Below are 23,373 nucleotides of genomic sequence, written 5' to 3' on the forward strand. Positions count from 1 at the left end.
CGAATGCATTATGGAGCTTTTCGCTGCACCAGTGTCCAACAGAAAAGGCTCAACGACGCCCGAGGTGGCAACTGCGACGTAAGGCCCTCTCTGATCAACCGGAACTGATACCACTCCCTTTCCTTGTCTATGGCTGTCCTAGTAATTACCATCGTCAGCATCCTGATCGACGTAATAATCATCTACATTGTACTGAGCAGATCGCCCTTTTGACGATCCGCGCTGATCAAAACAATTATTGGAGTCAGAAGTGTTAGTGGAACGATCGTTCTGAGCACCGCTACCTCTACCACGTGATGTCTGTTGAGAACCACCACGACCTCCTCTAGACGAATTACCACTATTACGTTCATTAAGAACTGGACAATCAAATTTCAAATGGCCCTCCTGTCTACAATAGGCACACTGATTGTACCCTAACGACGATCTTTGTGAAGAGGAATCATTCCGTGATTGTGACCTATTTGACTGAGACTGCGATCGATTACGTTGTTGCGAGTCATTCTGATTTGAACGCGGAGGGTACGCCTGTTGCAACAACACTTTAGTTTTGAGCTCTTTCGTTTTCTTGTCAGCACGATTGTTCTCCTCTTTCTCCCTATTCTCATAATATTGAGCCGTAGCCAATATTTGAGCAGAAGTAGAAACAGCCCACGCACTTTCAGAATTTCGTAATTTGTTGCTTAAGTCAGGCAGTAAATTTGAAACAAATTTGTCCACAAACAACCTCTGACCACCTTCGGTACCCATGTCTTGACCACTGTGGTCAATGAAAGCCTCCTCAAATCTCGTAAAGAAATCAGAGACGCTCTCATCCTTCTTTTGTTTGCAAGCGGACAGTTTGTCCCAATTTACCTTCATGGCTGGCATAAGCGTTTTCATTAGGGTAATGATTCTCTGAGGGAGATCGGTAATGAGCTGTTCAGGTTTAGCCCCACCAATTTGTCGTGTGTCCGCCGCGATAAGAGCAACCCAATCACCACCTAATTCTACCGCATGGTTTTCTTGACGAATCTTTGTCCATACCGGTTGCGGTACGACATTACCAAACAGCATATCGATATCGGCAAGATTCATTATCGTAGCGTCTACGAGCTGCGATAATTCTTTATTTATTTATTTATTTATTTATGGGCTTGTTACGCGCCGGCATCACACCCGAAGGTGTATCTCCGCGCGGTGCTGTGAGGTGAGCAGGTCGAAGAACTCCTCCTAGAATAGTACAGTCTTTAGGCGTTTCCTGAAAGCTGAGTGACTCTGGCATTCTCTAAGGGAGAGGGGGAGGTTGTTCCATAGACGAGGACCCATGATGGAGAGGGCACGGCCTCCCTGTCTGGTCTTATGATGTCTAGGAACCTGAAGCAACTGTTGGTTGGAGGACCTGAGGATGCGGGATGGACGGTGATAAACAAATTTGTCTGTCAAGTAATGTGGTCCCAGATTGTGTAAACTTTTGTGTATCACACAGCTGATCTTGAATTCTACCCGTTTCCGGATAGGAAGCCAATGAAGGGCCTTAAGGAGGGGGAGGGACGGTGTTCTGGGGGGGTGTTGGTCACCAGCCGTGCTGCGGTGTTCTGCACCACCTGTAGTTTATTGAGCACTCCCTCATTGGCAGCTAGGAGTAAGCCATTACAATAGTCCAGGCGGCTCAAAACGAGGGCCTGGACCAGGGTCTTCCGGGTATCGTCGGGTAGAAGGGGGAACACCTTCCGAAGGAGGCCGATAATGTGGAAGCAGGACCCTGCAGTAGTGCTGGCATGGTGGAAAAGGGTGAGGTCCTGGTCTAAACGAACCCCCAGGTTCTTTACTACCTGTTTGGGGAGCGGGGCCTGTCCCAAGCTTGAAGGCCACCAATCTGGGGTCCAGAGGATTCTCGCCTCTCCGAATAACATGACCTCAGACTTTCCCACGTTGCACTGTAGAAAGTTCTTGGCCATCCAGCTGGCGATTGCAGTCATGCCGTTGGAGAAAGCTTGTCTAATCTCTGGAGTAAAGGTCTTAAAAGTAAACAGCAGCTGCGTGTCGTCAGCGTAGGAGATAGGCATAAACCCAAAGGACCTTGTCATGTTGGCCAGAGAGGAGACATATACGTTAAACAACGTAGGGCTAAGACATGAGCCCTGCGGGACTCCTCTGATGATGTTAGCCGAGGTGGAACTAAAGGAGCCCATGTTCACCTTCTGAGTCCGCTCTGAGAGAAAGCTGGTAAACCATGCCAGGGCAGATTTGTCGATGCCTGTCTCCTTTAATCTGGAAAGGAGAATGGCGTGGGATATGGTGTCAAATGCTGCGGACAAGTCCAGCAGGATTTTTGCGAGGGTCAGGCAAAGATTGCTTCACCTGGAGAACTTCCGATCGTTTCCATGGAAGATGGATCCACACTCTGTGAAAATGTGGCAGGATTGGCGGAGCAGCGTTAGCGTCACCTGGCATCCACACTGGAGGAACCTCGCGCATAGGATATTGACCAGGTGCTCCTAGCGGTCCTTCAATATCTTCTACAAACAATGCTCGAGGCATTATAGAAGGACGAAGGGACAATAATTGCTCGACTGCACGTCGAACATTGCTACCTACTATCATTCCACTCGAAAACTGAAGCTGTAGATTAGTCAAAGCAGTCATTACATCATCAGATGCGTCAGCCGATATTAGGTCACGTAAACCCTTGCACATTTCTTCAAAAACATATCTTTGCGTCGGTATATTGAATTGACCAAATGTATTCAATACCGAACGTGGAGGATTCCTAACGGGGCATTTCATCCAACCCATAGCCATATTATACAATGAGTCACGCTCCCTACCACCAGGAAGCTGACTTCGTCTTTGAGGACCGTCCGAACCAGCGGACTCAAGAATAGGTCCAAGAGAATTAAAGAAGTTAGCAGCTACAGAGGGAGTACGACGTTGAACAGATGGAGACAAAGAATAACCCAAAGGGGTAACAAGAGAAGTACCAGAAACAGAGGGAACAGCAGGAGAAACCAGAACAGTAGAAGCAGCGGGAGCAGGAGTATGAGGAAGTACAAGTGGAGGAGCAGTAGGGACAGAAGCAGGTAGAGGAGCGGGGACAGCTGGAAGTACAGGGACAGGAGCTGGTTGGGGAGCAGGAACAGGGGGAATCACAGGAGCGGTGGTACCCTGTACATACGGAGGTGGTGACTTCATGAGATAAGACATTAAGGGGTCCTCGGTACCTTCCTCCTTTTTGTCCGTATCCCCGGGTAAAGCGGGATAGCACTTATCTACAGACATACGTTGCAATCTATCGAAAACTTCCTTTTCCTTTTCCTCCTTATCTCGCTGAAACTGCTTTGCTTTTCTTACCGTTGTAGCAACTCCATCTCTCTGATTACGTTTGAACAGTCTGATTTCTCTCTGTTTGGCTTCTTTACGCCACAACCGAAAGGCATCAAACATGGCCGGCCTTGATTTTTTCTTAAACAATTTAGCCTCGAGGTTATCTAAAATCCGGGTCTCAAAACTACCATGAGGTGGCCAACTAAGGACACCGTCTTTTTTAGTATAGCGAATCCAATATTCGTTAAAAGTAATCGGACCTAGTCCGTGCTTGCTGTAGAGCTCATATGTTGGAGTTCCAACCGGAGGTATCGGACACGAGTCCTCCAATCGGGAATCCGTACCACAACGACTAAAACAACTGAACAAAGTACTACGGCCAGGCATCTTGCACACTAGCTTAGTTTCACAAACTTCAAGGGTTACGGGATTTTACCAAGTCCCAGCAAAGAGCAAAAACCCTCGGTTTTTGGCATCTGCAGGCGTCAAATATCACAACAAAGAACCAAGTACTAAGAACCACAAATGCAATGGAACCATGCAACAACTAAGCAACCACAACTAAGGACTCTGGGAGCGACCCACAAATACTTAACTCAAAGATCGATGGCGTCACCAGGAAGGCCCGTCAATCGTCTCGCTGTACCAAGGTCTACGCCAGGCGCCAAAAACAGGTCTACAGTCAAGGCAGCAGTCCGTCGCAGCCGTCAGGAGGCGGGAATCTTCGCGGGAAAAGTCGTCGGGCCACTTGTTTGGATCGATGAAGCGGGGTGCACCTTCCCTCGGAGATTTCACACGAAGTTCCTCACGATCGTCGGGCTTGGACCGGTACCACTGATGCAGCCCCACGTTGGGCGCCAACTGAAGGACTCGGTTATTCTAAGACCCAGCGGTGCCAGGGGACAACACCTGAAACCTTTGTGGGTAACCTGTTCCGGCGTACAAATGACAGAGACACGGGACACTTCCTTCGGCGTCAAAGATTCGAGGTTTATTACTGCAGGGAACACAGAAGTCACAAGAAGTACAACACGTGTAAGTTCTGGGAGACTGCTTCAAATTGTTACTGTGGGTCGCTCCTTTTATACACATTTCTCTCATAGGTTAACATGGTACACAAAGGTTTACAACTTGGTTCCCATAATAAACGCCAGAAGGGGTTGCTTTTATGTATTCAGGGCCCTGAACATACGTGCGGAAACATTTGGTGGTTCCCTACTGTAAAAACCCATCTTCCCACCATTAGTACATTCCAATTGGCAGTAAACAGATCGAGGAAGGAACAGAAACAGGTGCAGAGGAAACCAGAAACAGTGGGGAGATCGGAAAGGGTGTAAAAGGGTGGTATCGGGAAACACGAGTTGCAAGCATCAAAGGGACGTGCCTAATGAGATGCATGGCTAAGACAATAGAGCGGCACGGCAATATGAGCCTCGAGCGGGGCCATCTGCCTTACAGTATCGTCCCCCTCATCATAAAGACACTTTCAAAGGAAACGTGTCTTCCGCAAGAGTCTTGGGAATCCTAGGGTCGCGAAGCGGACAGCGTCCGTTCGCTGGCTACTTGAGGGCAAGAAACAAAATGGATGCCGTATCTAAGATGGAACCCGTGGGCTCGGATGTAGAAACCCACGAAACAAACGAACGGTTTAGGTTAGCACAGCGAAACTGTGTACACCCACTAAACTCGTCATTTGCGGTTCATAGATACCAGACTCGACCATATTCGTGCGAGTCAAAAACACCACTTACGATTGTCACGGAACCTCATGAGGTATCTTTTATATTTGTGGATTTTAAATGTCCTTTGTAAGCGTGCTTCTGAAAGCTACACATGATCTTGGTAAAGCATGTTCACTGCCACTTAAGAAGAACCCTTCTACTAAGTTAGGCATATACACCACTCTCTAAGTCAGGCTGCAGTCATTTAATAGACTCCGCTCTACAATGAACACCAGTAGTCCCTGCTTCCAATGAACAAGGACAGGTCATACAAACGCCAAAGGAAACCTAGGGGCATATTATCAAGGGGGTTTATCTCTGCTTTTTCGGCTTTAAAAGCCAAGAAAATGGAGATAAAATTATCTCCCTATTACCTAGCTGTCGCTAACACCAGTTAGAGACAGCTAGTAGGAGATAGAGACCATCTTGGACCCCACTTTCCATGTCAGTGATATTTATCACTAATGACATGCAAAGTGGGCGTGCCAAGATGTTAGCGACTGAAAACAGTCGCTAACATCGCTATCTCCTATTACCAACTTTTGGAGATATTCGCGCTAAGCGCGAATATCTCCAAAAGCTAACACCTGCCCTGAGCAGTTCTTAGCCATGTTATCCAATAGGAGGTGGATAACATGGCTTAAAGCATTAGCTCGGTAATGCATGAATATCGCTGACTTTTTCAGTGATATTCATGCATTGCGGCGATTTTTATCGCATTTGCGATAAACCTTGGTAATACCAAGGTTTATTTGCGGTAAAAATCGCCGCAGCTCAGCTGTAAATTTTTGTCTCTAACCAAGCAATAGCGATAATTATCGCTATTGCTTGGTAATATGCCCCCTAATTTCTACCTTTCTCCTTCTGTTTTTAACCCATTATTTCCTCACTTTTATTTTTATTCACAAATATTCTGGTTCCAGCATACCCTGATCCCCTTGTTTGTTTCACTTTATCAACCCCATTTAGTCTGGCTATCCCACCAAGCCTCTACATCTGACATCCTTCGGGATCAAGTTTGCGCTATATAAAACTTTATAAATAACTATCACACACTCTGTCTTAGTACCAATATTTTTTTCTTTGCAGATTCCTCCCACTTTCCATGTTTGTGATGCAGATTTACTATTTACTTATTTCCTTTCTTATCCCATGGCTTTTATTGTTGTTTTGCAGCTTCAACTAGCACCTTTCTTTTACCCTGTTCACACATGATGCATCTCTTCTTTTGATTCAAACCACTATCACCAGTTCATTATTACACTCTCTAATAGGGTCTTCACATAACGTAATGTGTTGCTCTTTCTCAACTTTGTCTCCCATATGCCCATCCCCTCCCCACCTCTCAGACCTCTCCTTATTATTGCTCTGCTTCTCATCCTTCCAACACCTACCTATTCAATGTTCTCCAGGATCCTCATCATTCACTCTCCCTCTTCTGTCATGATAGTCATTTACTCACCCCATTTCTTTCAGTCTGTTCCTATCCCCTCTCCTTTGCAAGACATTAACCATTCATTCTCAAATCTCTCCTACGCCACAATTTCCAAATTTGATTGACCTCACCATCTACAGACCCTTAAAACGTCTCTAAAAAACCCTACATCATGAATTTATTTGACACTCAACTTCTAGTTTCTCGATTTAATGGTCTGCATGTCATTGAAAATTTGAATTACATGATTTTGTCAGCAAACCTCTCTGGCTCTTCTCTTCATCATGCTAAAGAACGCTAATTCTAAACTTCAGATTGCCCAATTCTCACCATTCCATTATTTACTTTAAATTTCCATTCATACCTCTTAATTCTCCTTCGACTGACCTATCAGTGAGTCCTAACATTTGTTCCTTGGACTGTGCTTACTATTTTACTTCAGACATTGGGCTTCTTCATCTCATTATGTATTCTCACCTGCTCCACACACCTGTTCCCTTTTCACTTCCTTAGCTGCCATCAACAGTTATGGACATTCCCTTTCTGTGAAATACACCTTTCCTTTGTGCTACTTCAACTGAACTCCATATTATCGCTCAGATTTTCCAAATAAAAATGTAATTTCCTCGACAATTATAATGTCCTACTTCACCTCTTGCATTCCTACTAATTCCTTCCCTGTTTATCTTTCAATTACCTTTTGAATGATGAGCCTACATCAAACTCTTGCTCAACTCTTACCTCTGCCTCTTCAGCTTTAAGTCATTCTGTGCTCATGATGGCACCCAGCCGTCATGAGTCATGGTAGTCATGTGCTCATGACAGCTGGGAGCCGTCTGAACAGTGTCCCTCCCCCCATGTGCGATTAATTCCCCGCCTGTGCATGCAAATTAATTAGTGGGTGGGGTTCGGACGGCTCCCGGCTGTCATGAGCACATGACTACCTTGACTCAGGGAGCTGTCATGAGCGCCGCGGCGCCACGCCCACACCCCCCCCCTCGCACCGTGGCAAAATTAACACCTCAGCAAAGGGGTTAATTCCAAGGAATTCTAATTCAACTAAGAATGGGGTTCCTTACATCATAAATTACCCAAAACCATTCCACCACTCTAGGTTCTCGTCTATCCATCTCCATTCTTCCATTCCCTAAGTTGTAAGGAATAAGTGCTTACTTGCATTGCAGGCTTCCAGCCGACCAGTTCTGCAGAGAACCCCTCCCTTTTGGAGTACCACCCGCTATAAATAGTTTTACCTGCCTAGAGTGATTTTTTCACTGATGATGTGAACACATTTGATCCAACTTTCCCCTTTCATCATCCATTCCTGGAAATTATACACATGAAAGAATGCCCTCTTATGAAAGTGCTGGTCCTGGAAAGGCACCTGCAAATTCCATATCAAGTAACCAGGTAGCATCCATGCAGTAAGACTTATGCCTAGAGTGATGCATTGTTTCTATTGCTTCTTGGCCTAAAATTCTCCACAGTGCATGTTAGTAATTGATAATTATGGATCTTCACCAAATAATACCTACATTTGTATATCAACCACTTTACTTCAATATCAATAAAGCACAAAAGATTACTTCTTCATCAATTAGATTGTCATCTACGTCTGCCTCAGGTCCACAATCTGATAATATTTATTTTATTTTAAAGGTTTGTATAGCCCGAACAAGACCCTTGCGCGTATCAGAGCGATTACAGAGCATATATAGGTGAAAGACATGTACAACAAAAAGGATACTATAGGTTATGTTAATACAGCTGTGTTAACTAATAAAGAATAGCAGATTTCTACAAGAATGTATAAAAAAGTTCAAGTGAATTTGGCCAAGAGAATGGATTTCACTTCTTTTTGAAGGATGCTGCGACTGGGTTCTGTGTCGTTTCTGGGGGGTAAGTCATTCCAGATCCTGGGAGCCATTTCTGAGAAGGTACGGTTATATGTTTTCTTCTTGGTAAATCGTTGTGGTTTCAGTAGAAGATTAAAGGAACTCCTAGTGGTTCTATTCCCACCCGATAGTACCGATTTCTCCGCTAGGTATCTAGGAGTGTTGACTGTCAACACAGATTTGAACAATACAAAATATCGCAGAAAAATGATAATAAAAGGAATTAAATGGAAAAAAGAAATTACCTTTCTTTGAAGGAGCTAAGCTGTGCGTCCGATAAGGAGCGTGAGACCGTTCCATATGTTGAAAGTTAAAGATTATAACACATACAGACTCTGATTACAAGTCACGCAGTACAAATGATGCGTCATTGGTGCAAAATGAACTACCAATATTACAGGGTCCACCATTACCACATCATTACCAGTTGGGGAAGTTGGAATGAGGCCTAACACTCGGCATCAGGATTTGCACACCTGAACTTTTTCAAACCTTTTTTCCTTACAAATGAAAAAAATTCCCTCCTTGTAAAATGTGCATCGCGAAAGCATGTCTGGAGTGCAGTAAGTTTGTAAACCGAGCACCTCAATTCAGATGCAAACTTGTCTTTGTGCCCAAATTAGGATTCCTGTGGAAGTCAGAGAGTCAGATATTTAGGTACCACTACACTGACCGGCAGTGAATTAAAATAAAAGTTATAGTGCGGCGGCCTGTGAAGCGGGCGCCATGATAAAAAATGTTGCAATGTAAGGAATGTTCAAAAAAAATTCTCAAAAGAACAGATGAACAAAGTAAGCGTAAGGAGACTGTGCTTGGCCGGTGCTCCTAAGCTTTGACAGAAGGGAGGTATGGACTGTGTGAATGACTTACGAGGCAGAAAAGTTGAGTGACATTGGAGTGAGCCAATGATAAGTTGCAGGTGGGATTTCACCCCATGTAGTGCTTACACCAGGACTTGCAGACAGAGCATGCACGCTGCCTAGGCTTTACTTAAAAAGGATACCCAATAACCCACAACAAATGAAGTCACAAAATTAAAAAAATGAACATAATACAAGGAAAATATAAATTCTATACATGGTGTATATATATAGCTGTTCAAGCTGTTTTCAGATTCAAATATATGCTACCTGTACTTTGTGTGTGTGTTAATTCCAGTGATCTATAACAAAGAAGAGTGCCATGGTAAGAAGAAAACGGAGATTCCAAAAACAAGAAAGATCTATTGTGCTTCAAGGTGTCATATATTGGTAAAATGCCCTCACCACTCCCCCGGTTATAATTGTATAGAATTTATATTTCCCCTGTATTATGTTCATTTCTTTAATTATGTGACTTCATTTGTTGCAGGTTATAGGGTTGACATACAGTTGATAAGAGGCACCGTACACATCACTTTTCGCATATTGAGAGTTTACTGTTTCTTTCACACTCGTTCTATGAGCGAGCAAATGGTCACTATTGGTTTCACCACATGTCTAGGGTTTCCATGCTAAAGGTTATTTTTCTTCCTTATAAATTGTTGAGAGGCACGTATGCCTCCCACTTTACTGTCCAAAATGCGGTACAAAGTGCTCATACAAGAATTATTGTATCATTTCCAGTCCTGAAGAAGTCGAGGGATATTTCCCCTTTGACGAAACACGTGTTAGCTGGATGCTCTTGGTATTTGCTTGAATAAACAACAAGACACATATTCATTGGACTTTATTGACAATCTTACTTGAATCACTTGATGAACTTTCATGGAGTAATCACAAGTTGTGCATAGGACTTTAGTTTACAGTATTGTGCAGGATTCTTTCCTTCACACATTTAGGGGTCTTAGGGTGTCTCCCCTACCTTCTTACACCGTACTAATGGGATTTCCACCGAGGTTATACGCACAAGCAGCTAGGCGCCACCACTTCCTATACCCCCAACACCCTACACCAGAGTAGCTACCAAATGTAGTCCCTGAAGGTGACTGTAGCATTTTACCTGAAAAAGTGATAGCCATGAAACAGGCTTTGTATTGTGATGCTAAATGCAGGACAACATAAACCTATTTTCAGTACAGGAAACAACCATAGATTTGACATTAAGAGAGAAATTAGATGGATTTTTAAGAAACACCCATCCTCACCTGTACAGGTTGCCAAAGTTCTCAAAAGTTGAAACCCTTCTGAACATTATGGACCTCATTTTTAGGGGTGTGGGAAAATTTCATTTGTTTTTCTGCCTCCTGAATGCCCAATATTGGATGCATTAGTAATTCTGAGAAGCAGGAATATTGCTGCATTTCAAATTGTAAGAGGAGCTACTATGAGAATCGTATTGTGACGCCCATTTCCCATGGAAAGTCCCCTTTTTGGCCTTTCCTTACAAGGTTTCCGCAGCTTTTATCTTGTGAAATGCTCATGGAAAATTGAGAGTGTAGTATCCTTGCATCTCCTTTAATTTACTGGCGTAGCACATACTTTCCATGTAGTCATATTTTCCGCATTTTTCTTAGGCAAGGTACAAAGCAAAGAATGACCCATATGAGATGAAACAATGATGCGAAAACATTTATAGTGACAAAAAATCCTTAGAAAATTGATAAAAAGATACAAGAGTGGTATTAATCACAGCAATGCAAAGTTGGCTGACCTCATAGTGCACAGACAATTTAGCTGTGTGGCATTGGTCCAATTGCATAGGTTAAATTACGGAGAAAACCAAAAAGTGATGAGTGGAATGACAATGATAACTACTTTAGGCCACCTTTCAGTCCTTAGTATTTTTCTCACTGTGCCACACTAGGTAGAAACTAACCTTATGCAAATAAGCATTGGATGCCCCGAGTAGGAACAGCACACAGCCCAAAGCTGCTGGAACCAAAACTGTAGTGCATATGTTACACTAAGTTCTTAGTACAGTGTGTTTACACAAGTCACCTAATTCTCTAGAAAAAAACATCCTAACTTTAGCTAGAACGCAGATACAAGTTATTAAATTAAGAGTCTAAAGAACTGACCAGTGGGTGACTGGTTGAAAGCTGTTTTCAGCATTTTTCTTAAACAAATGAGTCAGGATTCTGGGTGGAGATTCAGCAGCAGGGAATTCAAAATCCTAGCTGTGGTGACAGAGAATGCTATGTCACCATGTGTAGACAGTCTTTATTTGGGTATTTGGAACAGGACGTGGTCTTCAAATCACAGGCATCTCTTAGATGATATCATGAAAATGTAGGAGCTGCAGTACCAAGAGTAGTCTGGTAAATGGCTTTATAAATGATGGTCATAGATTTAAAGATGACTCTGCTTTGAAGAGGTAACCAGTGGAGGGACCGTAAAATAGGGAAGATGTGATGATGTCTCAAACAGCCTCCTATCTGGTGGGTTGTATGAAGAAGTTCAAGTCATTTAGCTGGTTATGCTAGGCAGATTGCAATCCCATAATTCAATTTCAACTGGATTAAGATTGTATTCACTGCTAAATGAATGAGATAATCTATAAAGGAAATAATTATTTTTAAAACTTTAAGTGCAATACCTGCTGCTGGTGACTTTTGTGGCTTGATAGGAAAAGGGAAGAGAGGAATCTAAAAAGGTTCCAAGGTTCCATACACTGTTGTTAGAAGGTGAGGCCCATAGAAGAGAGCCAAAGAATGTAGTTCCAGAGGTTTACTTATGCAGCATGTAATACCTTTATTTTTAATGGATTCAATGTTAACAAGTTGGAGGACATACACTAATGAATGATCCCTAGACAATTGCTCATTTTAGTTTCATCGCCCCATAAGGATTCATTTTTTGCAAAGCACAAAATAGTGAAGAGGATCTTCTTAACATCTGTACACTTGTAGAACGGTGCCCCCTGAAGGTGGATTATGTTAGCCTGGGAACACATCTATAAATAAAACAGCAGCAGTGAAGAGAGTAGAACTTTGTTGCAGACCACACATCGAAGAACTTTGTAACAAGGAGGAAAGAGTAAGGGATGCAGGTTGTGACGTGCACATCAGAAAAGATTATACTCACTTTAGGACTAGTGTGAAACTCCATTTGTTTAAGACTTTTAATGACAATGGTGTGGTCAATGGTGTCAAAAGCAGCAGGCACGTCTGACAAAAGCAGTCCCCTGACCCGGCGGTTTGTCCCTCATACCAGGAGGTCTTCTTTAAAATAATTACGACAGTGTTTCATGGCATGGACAGGGCATGTATCATTTGGGGAACTAGAAGGTCTAGTCTGAGCCATGACATCAGTCAGCGGATTGTGAGTAAATGGCTTGGTTGGAGAAATTAGCCTGCACCTCAGGTGTGAATTCTCTACTGTAATATCCGGGGGAGAGAATGCATATGGTTTGGTGGCATGCCTGATTTTGGTAATTGTTTCTTCAATAATAGAGGACAGACCCTCACAGAAGTCCCTAGCAACAGTAATAACAGAATGTTTTGAATGATATGACTGAAGTTTCTCCACAGTGTGGAAAACTTTTTAGAGACATTTTGCACAAGGTATTCCGTCGGGAGAGGGACATTTTTCCTGCCTATATTTTTTGTTTACAGTTGACTACTAGGGAGGTGCAAAAAGTTTTGGAACAACGAGTGTACTTTAGATACCATTTACTTTCAGATTGCCAGACATTTCATTTCATGATTTTTAATTCTGTGGGAAAGATCCAGCCTGTGCGCTCCTACTCAGAGGTTGTTGGTTTCGAATGATTAAAGGCAGCAGGTATCAAGGATGCTGATGATGTTTCTGTTTAGATGACTGCAGTGGGAAGTTCAGTCATTTCCATTGCCAATGAACTTGCCTAGCTCTACTTTTTTTTAAGTTTTAGTTTAATTGGGGAAATGTTAAAGTTGTCCCAATGGAATATCATACATTAATTTGTGCTTCGGGACATATTTTTGGTTGTTGGTTCATTGATGATAAATTGAATATTACAGTGATTAGTCCTTGTAAATTGCATTGGTTCCTGCACTGTGATATGGTCTAAAGGGGACCCTACAGGATCTAAAAGAAAGCTTCCTGTTTTGGTTGATTTATTGGTAAGTGCTTACGTTGGGGACTTGTAAAAGATTAAGAATTTTGAAAGAAGAGGATGTGGAGGGTTTTTGCAAAATGTTGAGGTCCCAAGCACTGTGAAACTGGTTGTTTTCAGTGCAAAATGTCTGATAGCTTTGACTCACAGTGGCATCTGTGAGATGGGTGAAGCTGGTGGACAGTAGGTTAATATAAATTCTAATGTTGCACCATTTTCTCTAAAAGGCAAGGAAATTATACTTACATATTGGGAGAGATGAATCATCAAATTCCAAGTATCTGAACCGCAGCACATAGAAGGCTTTAAAACTCACCACACTCAGCCCAAAAATTGAAATCTTCGGGTCGAGGCAGTGGCGGCCTGGGGATCTACATTTCAATCGACAACACAATTGCCTCATGGGAGTTAGCCAGTTCATCACACTCACACTCCCTCCAATCCGTGGGCATTTCCTACACCGTCAACAAAGGCAGGTCTCTCGTCCTAATGAATGCCTATGTCCGCCCAAATTCGGCATCAAGGCAATCCTTCACTGAAGAGGTAATAGCGACAATACTAACAGTGAAAACTGGATCCCCCAATCCAGAAATAATACTATCAGGGGATTTCAACATGTGGCTAATGTCTGATTTACATAAAAACAAAGTAACCAAATCACACGAAAGCAATTGGGTCATACCACCGCAGGACCCCCCAGGATGGAACAAGGACGACCTGAAGGGCCGCTCTCTACAAAGCAACCTTGAGAATCTGGGTCTTAGAGCCCTAAATGGGCACTTTCCTCAAGGCAAGCCACCTTGCTTCTCCTACGTATCGAAGACCGGTGCCTCGCTAATTGATTACACCTTTGTTAGCCTGTCACTTCTTCATGAAATAACAGGGTTTAGTTTTGGAAGCAGAACGGAAAGCGATCACCGTCCTCAAGAAATAACGCTTATCTCCGGACTAACCCAACATGAAGAGGAAAGGGCACTGCCATCCGATAGGTATACGATCAACCTTAAACAAATTAAGTGCTCCTTCAGCAACTTCCAACAAATAGCAACTGAGGCCAAACAAATTATCGAGAGCACTAGCAGAAACACCATCAACCATATTGCAAACTGGTCAAATTTTGCAATTGAACTGATCAATAGACCCGCCAAACCGATAAGGCATGCCAACCCGAATGGGCAGAAGCTGACACCTTGTAGAAATCTCGACATACAATCTGCAACAAGAACCATGAATCGGTTATGGCGGGCTTTAAAAACAAACCCAAAAGACCGCTAATAATAGAACAATGGAGAGAGGCCCGCAGCTATTTGAAGAAGGAAAAAAGAGAACAACGTAGAATTCATTGGAACTCCTTCTGGGTCAGACTACAGCACGACATCAAATCAAATAACTCTGCAAGGTTCTGGTGCACTATCAACAGCCTATCTGGGCGCGCTCAAAAAGTCGCGTCGTCAACCATCTTGGAGTCCGAGTGGGTCGACTTCCTAAATACTCATTTTAATGAACGAAAAGATATAACCTTTTATCAGAATTCCATCGCTGAAGGCACTACAGTATGGCCTACTGACCAGGAATCCAAATTACTTACAATGGAGTTATCCCTAAATTCAGATCAAAACATCGAAAGAACAACACAGGGTCCCAGAAACCGAAATGGGAAAGAACCAAGTATTATCCAGAAGGACCAAATTGAAAAACTAATCAAAAAGGGTCGCAAAGATGGGGCGCCAGGCCCAGGCGGAATTCCTCAGGCTGTGTTTAAGGAGGACGTCACCTTCTGGGCCTCGAAGTTAACCACCCTTTTTAACACCATCCTACATAACAACATCATTCCGCCCTCTTGGCAGGGGTCAATTCTCGCACCAATTTTCAAAGGCGGGGATAAAACATCACCTGGGAATTACCGCCTCATAGCCGTCATAGACAATGAGGCAAAGTATTTTGCCGGATTGTTGCTGAATTCACTTAGGGCATGGGCAGAAGATCACTCTGTAATTCCTCCGAATCAAACCGGCTTTACAAGCAATACTGGCACCTCTGTCAATCTAATGACCCTCTCCTGTTTGATTGACCAGGCGGAGGCCAGTTCCAGCTCACTCTATATGGGATTCATCGACTATAAAGCCGCTTTTGATAACGTGAACAGGGGAATGCTTTGGCAGAAGCTCTCCAGGTTAAACGTCCCAGAAGACCTTTTAAGAGCCATACAGCTTCTGCATCAGGACACATGGGTGAGGATCAAGATTGGGGACGGCTCTAGATTATCACGCCCAATTCTGACGACAAAAGGCCTAAAACAAGGATGTGTTTTGGCCCCCACCCTTTTGAATTTGTTCCTATCAGACCTTCCTGAAGCCTTAAATAAGGTAAATTCCCACGCTCCTAAAGCAGCTGGCTTCGTTTTGTCAAACCTGCTATATGCCGACGATGTGGTCCTCCTTAGTAAAACAAAGATTGGCATGCAAAGACTATTGGACGCAATCTCCGAATATTCAACCAAAAATTAGTTTCAGATCAACAACAAGAAGACAAAAAATTTGGCGGTGCGTCCAGGAAGGGCAAAGAAGCTGTTTTGGGTCCTGAACCAGGAAAGCATAGCTGAATCCAGCTGCCATAAGTACCTTGGCGTCTTTTTTAATAACAACGGCAGATATAAAAACCACCTTGAAGAACAAAAAAAGAAGGGAGCAGCACTTGCTTTCGCAGTCAGCACCCTACACAAAAAGCTACTTGACCCAACATTTGCACCAACAATATAGGTGGCGCAGGCAAAAATCATTCCAACATTAACCTATGGTAGCGAGGTGTTAAAAGGATTGGACAGTGGCAATTTGGATAAAATCATCGCAAAAACTTATAGAATATTGTTCAAGCTACCAAACCAAACATCACCGGCGCAAATCAGGCTGGAACTGGGCATCTGTAACCAAACATTGGCCAGAGCCAAGAGCTTCTTAATGTGCTGCCACAAATTGAGGTCATCGAAGGAAGGCAGCCTAGGCCAACACCTATGGGCCAGTCTTAACAAGAACCTTTGGCGAGCAGGACATGACTATTGGGAAAAAGGGCTAAGAACCCTAGGTTTTGACGACCTTTGGAATCTGCAAGTAAGCCAAAATGAATTCAAACGATTAGCAAAAATAAGCGCTAAAAAACTTTCTTTAGTGGAAGACAAGGCTCGGCTAGCAAAAAGAAGTCACGGCTGGATGACTTTGCAATCCTATGTCCAGCTGATTCCACAGCCGTACCTAACCTTAACATTCACTGCACGTACAAAACTAAGCTTCCTAAAATTAACAATGGGACTCATCAACTTGTCGTGTCACTTGCCAAAATGGAAAAGAGTCAATGGCCACAAACTCTGTTGACTTTGTGGGAAACACAAAGAAGACATCACACACATCCTATGCCTCTGTCCAAACCTGTTGCACGAAAGACGGTTCCTCTTAAGGAAACTTTGGAACAAAAATATGGTGAGATCATGCAGGGCAGCAGTTCTGTCATGGGTGCTTATCTAGGATCCTGATCGATACTGTGACCTTATGCCCCTATTCGGCTATAACTCCATTTATTCCCTATATTGGCATAACCGTTCAAGTGCGATATTCAGAAAGTCATCTCTGGCCTCACACGAAGAGAGCCACATTCCAGAATAGTTCTCTGCCACTTCCTTTGCAACCAATTAGTGCAATGACAGAGCAGAAGTCACTATCTGAGATTCCTAGATTAACACTCCGAGTTCTTCAACAAGATAAAAACTCAGCAAACCTGGAAATCCCGCTTGCTGTGTTTTGATTAGTAATGGAACTCTAATGAGCAACTGATAGCTATCACTTCCTAGTGACATCTTTAATTGACGTCTTATGTCCAACAAACTTACGTCAAACCAGGCACCTGTCAGGTATAAATACTACCAACGTTGCCTTAAGCAATGTGTTCCTGTTGCTGCAGCCTGCTGCCCATCGCCTGAAGCTGCTGATACCATTATCGCTGCTAAAGCGCGAACGATGGTGTGGTGAAACTAGGAGCTGAACAGCCGTCCCTCTGCGAAGAAGCCCAGCAGATGCCAGCCGCCCCCGGACGCTGTCCCCCCTCCTTCTCCTCCTCGACGCGCTGAAGAGAGACGCTGTCTTTCTCCTGCTGAGAAATCCAGCTCCAGCGTTTCTAGTCTGCCCTCGCGGGTGACTGGGATACCGAGTTCCCCCTGAAGGAGATACCAGACCTCCATCATTCTATTCAGAGGTATGGTGTTGACTAAACCCTTAGTGAGAATTCTTGAAGCAAACCTTGGCAAAACCAACTTAAACTGAAGCTACTTACTTACTCCCCTCCCAAGTATTAGGCTTAGGTCAGGTACACTGGGGTAGGCGTAGTTAGAAGCACCAGTTGAGTATGTTAGCCTAATGTATATATGAATGTATATATGTTTTATTACTTTTAAACCATTGTTTGGCTAAGAAACCATATCAATGCTTTTACAGTATTATCTTGCAATACTTATCTTACTGTACGTACTTTTTATCATAACAAGTCTTGCAATTGTGGCAATACATTTCTCTTGTACGAGAAGAAAGACTGTTCAATAAATGTTAACCCTTTATTGACAAACGCCCATCTCTCTATTCTCTACATCTCGTGAAAGTAAACTGCACTAACCTGACTGAGTAAAATAAATGTCTATTGTTTCACACGACCCTAGAGATTGACTCTTGATCTGAGGAGCAAAGTTGTCATGTTGCACGGTTGTTGGAAAGCTGAATCCCTTCTTGTCTGTGCCAGGGAAGCTGATCACTTCCTATGCAGAGAAGAAAGTTTCCAGTGACCTCTGAGCTAGTTGGTAACAAACCCAATTAAGTTTAGCATAGTCAGTAGAGTCCTGGAAGATCCGCACTTCTACGTTGATACTACTGTTTATGTTATTCCAATGCGCAGGGCCTAGTGGGAAACTAGGAACTACACTACATGGCGCCCAACGTTTGGTAAGGCGATAAACTAACGCAAGACGTTAGAGTAACTCAGTCGTGCATATTTCACAGACCCCTTTCTCCCGTAAATACTCCAATAGACGTCTGGAGTGGGTGAAAGGTTAAAATCCGCCCAAACTCAGTAGAAAGAGATTCCTATGTAAAGCTCTGGTTTATTCAACGTTGAAGGATACAGTGTTCCAAAATATTGTGCACCTAATCTTTGTCTCCTTGGAGACCAACTCTGCAAAGCCTGCATTTATAAAATGACAGACAGTGAAGAAGAAAGGGAAGCAGTTAGACTGGCAACCCTACTAATAGAGGAAGACACGAGTCTCCTACAGACTGACCCGGATGCAATTATCATCCCGGTCCACTTAAGAAAATCTATAACTTTGAAACTTATAGAAAACGGACTGACACCTCAAGGTGGTACAGTAATCTTCGTGATAGAGGCTCACGAATATCGGCAGACAGAGGTATTCTATTCATGGATAAACTTTCCAGCGGCAAACGCTACAACAAAAGAGTTTCACTATTACAAAATAGAGGAACCTCCGGAAGAGTACGCTCCTTTTGAGGAGACTGAAATCCCACTAAAATTCCAAGAGCACCTGCTCTGGTTTAATGGCGCCCTAAAACATAATGATCATATTACCAGGCTCGGTCCACTAGGTAGACCAGGAGCAACGTGGCCTGTTCTAGCCAGCTACACACCACATCCTGACATTGCAAAAATGTCTAGAGAAGAGCTGTTAGTACAGCTAAAAACATTAATAAAAATACATAGGCAATTAGTCCAATATGTAATGCGGACTGCAACAGTCCAGCCAGCTGTTAATGTACCACAGCTGACCCCTCATCAGGGGAACACTAATAAAATTACACCACAGAACATACAGTCATGTCTTGGTAAAACACCCGTAAAACGGGAACAAATTCCTTTCTGGTTAGCACAGAAAATCACTCAAATAGAGGCAGTATTTCCTGATACTACCCCTATAGAGAAACACAGAATCTTGACCATCTGCCTTCCTATGGGAATCGCACCACACGTGGAGGACTGCGACACTTGGGGTACAGTCTTTGCTTCCATTTACACAAAAACACACGGTGTTCCGTCTATGGCGGTAATACCAGAAGTGCTAAAACAGATTCAAAATGAACACGGTCCAGAGCCAGATTTAAAACTAGGTATGAAATTACTGAAAGACTTCAAGCAGGTCTCGGCTATATTATTAGCCAATATAAAAGGAGAAGCAGCATCTGTGGCGATCCGCCAGAAGTTGAAGGAAACAGATATAACATAGCAGCCAGATGAGCTTGCCAGAATCATAGAAAAATGCTATGAAGAATTAGGTAGAGACAGCTTGGGTGGGAAACCAGTAAAGCCCCAACTGCTCGAAAATCCTGAAAAATTATTTATTAAAAATAATTCAAACACTCCTGAAAAGAGCTGGGATGGAAATAAACAATCCACTCCCAAGGAAAAAGTTTTCCAGTCCAGAGGAAGGTCTCCTCGACGGAGGGAAAGAACTCCGACTCGAGAACACCAGTCTCCCCAGAGGGAGCCCTCTGAGAAAAGATATAACCTTAGAAATAGGGATAATCTGAAAAAGCCTGATAGATATCAAAGTATTGATACACGTCCCTCTCGATCTTTTTCGCAGAAATCGGAAAGAAGAGGACGGTCAGACCCAGGAGAGCACACCAAGTCCAAAGACAAGGAACCTGCTCAGAGTAAAAAATCTCAATTTTCAAAAAAGAAGGTAGCCAGTATTAGAGTAATCAACCATGCCGAGAATACTGAAGACACAGTTGAAAAACGGGGAGTGGGCATTGACAATGTTGGACAGTGCAGCAGAAATCAGTATAGCGCACAAGATCTTGATGAGTCATCTGGAGACAGTGGACACGAATGAATACATTCAGGTTGAAACTGCCGACACCAGACTTAGCGAGCCCCATTAAATATACGAAATAACATTGCGTATAGAGGGTGATAAGACTAGGAAAATAAGAGGTCTATTTTGGGATAAGCTCTCAAAAGGCTATGATATTCTGTTAGCTGAAAGAGATTGGCCCCCAGAGTTTGTCAGGGAGTGCCCTCGTGGCGAAGAAGTGATTATGCCTGCCTTCTCGAATCACATTCCGATTCACAAAAAATATACATATGCAAGGAAATGGGCAGTAGCCCAGGCACCGGCATTGTATAAAAATCTTGTAGGATGGGATGAGGACTCTCCTCCTCACAAAATCCAATTAAAACGTGAACCAACTGCCCAACGGCAGTATCCCATTAAGCAAGAAGCTAAAAAACAGGTCAGGCAGATCTTAGATCAACTTGAATACCAGGGGGTGATTGAAACATGCACCTCCCAAATGAACAATCCTTTGTTTCCTGTCTCCAAGCCAGACAATTTATATCGTCTAGTTTTGGATTACAGACACCTTAATACATGTTGCAAAACATTTGCAGTACAAAACTCGCAAAGTGCAGCCCTAATGAATAACATAGTTAGGAAAAAATATAAAACGACATTAGACATATCTAATGGTTTCTTTTGTCAAAACATTGCACCAGAAAGCAGATATTTGACCGCTTTCTCAGCATTTGGGTCGCAGAAAAAATTCTGTCGACTCCCACAGGGGTTCAAGAACAGCCCAGGACTATTCTCAGCTAGGGTAACAGAGTTACTACAAATCTATGATGATGAGGCATTATCTTACGTAGATGATATCTATCTCACAGACGACGACTTGGATACTCACTTGAAAAGAGTGAACACCATTATTCTTGGGTTCGCAGCAGAGGGTTACAAATTCAACTTTAAAAAGTCTCGAATTGCCCATCTGACAGTACAATTCTTAGGGTTCGAATTATCAAGTGAAGGGAAAAGCCTAGCGGACAACTTCTTAGAGAAGTGCGCTGTACTCCAAGCTCCAAAAATGCTGAAGAATTTACAATCCATTCTAGGTTTTCTGAATTTCGGAAGAACTTACATTCTAAATTACGCAGAGGGTTAAACCTCTCTACAAACTAATTAAACCTGATTTTAAACAAATCAATTGGACTCAAAAACACACAGAAATTTTGAGATCACTGCAAACAGACATGTTAGCAAAAACTAAATTAGATACACGTGACAACACACGTGATCTTGTAATCCGAGTCATCCCAGGAAGATGCGGATTCACGTACCTGACCTCTAATGAGGGAGAAAAGGTACCAATAGCTTACAAATCACATTTGTACACAAAGGCTGAAATAAAATTCAGTTCAACGGAGAAAATTCTAACTGCGGTTCAGACTGCTGTAGCAAAAGAAAGGCCCCTAGCACAAGGTAAACGAATAATAATCGTAACACCTATACCGGCCTTAGAAGCGGTAACTAAAGCAAGCATTCCTAATGCTAAGGCTTTGCATCCGAGATGGATCCAGTGGGTTAATTCTCTTGCTGCAACAGACGTAGTTTACGAATTTGATCCTAACTTAAAAACACAGGAATTTTTACAATATGAATATGAATGTCCTCTGCCAATTGAAATCCTGCCTCTCGAAGAATACGGAAGTATTATATATACTGACGGATCAGCACAACCCGCAGTTGGGGGTAAGCAAACTTACAGTGCTGTGTGCGCGATTGTAAAAGGTCGCTGGCACAAAGGAAAATTTAGACCACTGGTCACTAAAACACAATCTCTAGGAGATTGCTCAGCTCAACGAGCTGAATTAGTAGCATTTAAGATGGCGCTAGAAAATACTGATCGCGAATTCCCCACACTAATAGTGTGCGATTCTTTTTATTGCGTACAATCTTATAATGAATACTTGCAGAATTGGGTGGAAAATGGTTTCAAAAATGCAAAAGGTGGCACAATAAAGCATAAAATGCTTTGGGAACAGGTAGTTCTTTTACAGAAAGAACTACAAAATACTCACGTGATACATACACTGAGTCATCAACGTGATGGCGTTCACGTTGCAGGGAATTCATTGGCTGATGAAGCCGCGAAGGCAGCTGTGCAAATGGCTTCCGTAGCTGCGATAACTCGGTCACAAACAAAAATAGATAGCGATATTCTACAAGCTGTCAGTGCGTCAGTAAAAAATGATAAGAAAACACTCCCAAAAGGCTTTCCAGAAAAGTACTTATATTCAACAGATACGAATAATGTTCCTTTTGCTCGAATCCCTGGAGTGGGGGATAGGGTAATTCCAAACAGGGAACACAGGTTAGGACTAATCAAAGCGGCACACGAAGGGCTTGCCTCTGCACACGCTGGCGTTTCTGCAACAATATCACTATTAAAACAAAGATATTGGTGGCCTCGCTTGGGAATACAAACTAAAAAGTATGTATTAGAATGCAATATATGCCAAAGGATAAAAGTATCAACAGTAAAACGACCAGCGCAGACACCCCTTCTTATCTCGGATAAACCATTTGCATGTGTTTACCTGGACCACTGTGGTCCCCTACAAAGGGACGGCAACTATAGATATATCATGGTAGCAGTGGATTCCTGTACGAGGTTCATATGGATGTGGCCCCAGCGCTCGGCTGACGCTAGAACGGTTATGAAAGATTTGCGAGTCTTTATCGGCACATACGCAATTACCACGTTCCATTCTGACCAGGGTCCTGCTTTCAGCTCTCGAGCTTATAAGGAGGCCATGGCCAGCATGGGAATTGGGTTGCGGTATTCTTGTCCGTCGCACCCCGAAGGGAATAGTGTGGTTGAAAGAAAAAACCGAGACATAAAGCGATCTATAACAGCGAAGGTATTAGGTTCAGGCGCTGGGTGGGTCAAACATTTAATAAGTGTCCAGACTAGTCTTAATAACTTGCCAAGAAATTCTCTAAAAGGTTTCAGCCCATACGAACTATTGTTCGGAATTAGAATGAACATTCAGGACCTCGATAGTCAGATGTCAGTGGTACAAGAAAAAACAACAGACTTTGACATCAAAGATCGTTTGGCTGTTTTACAGGAACTGAATGAAACAAGAAAATCCTTAAGCAACATAAAGTTAA

Source organism: Lissotriton vulgaris, chromosome 12 (assembly GCF_964263255.1).
Source record: "Lissotriton vulgaris chromosome 12, aLisVul1.2, whole genome shotgun sequence".
NCBI classification, from domain to species: domain Eukaryota; kingdom Metazoa; phylum Chordata; class Amphibia; order Caudata; family Salamandridae; genus Lissotriton; species Lissotriton vulgaris.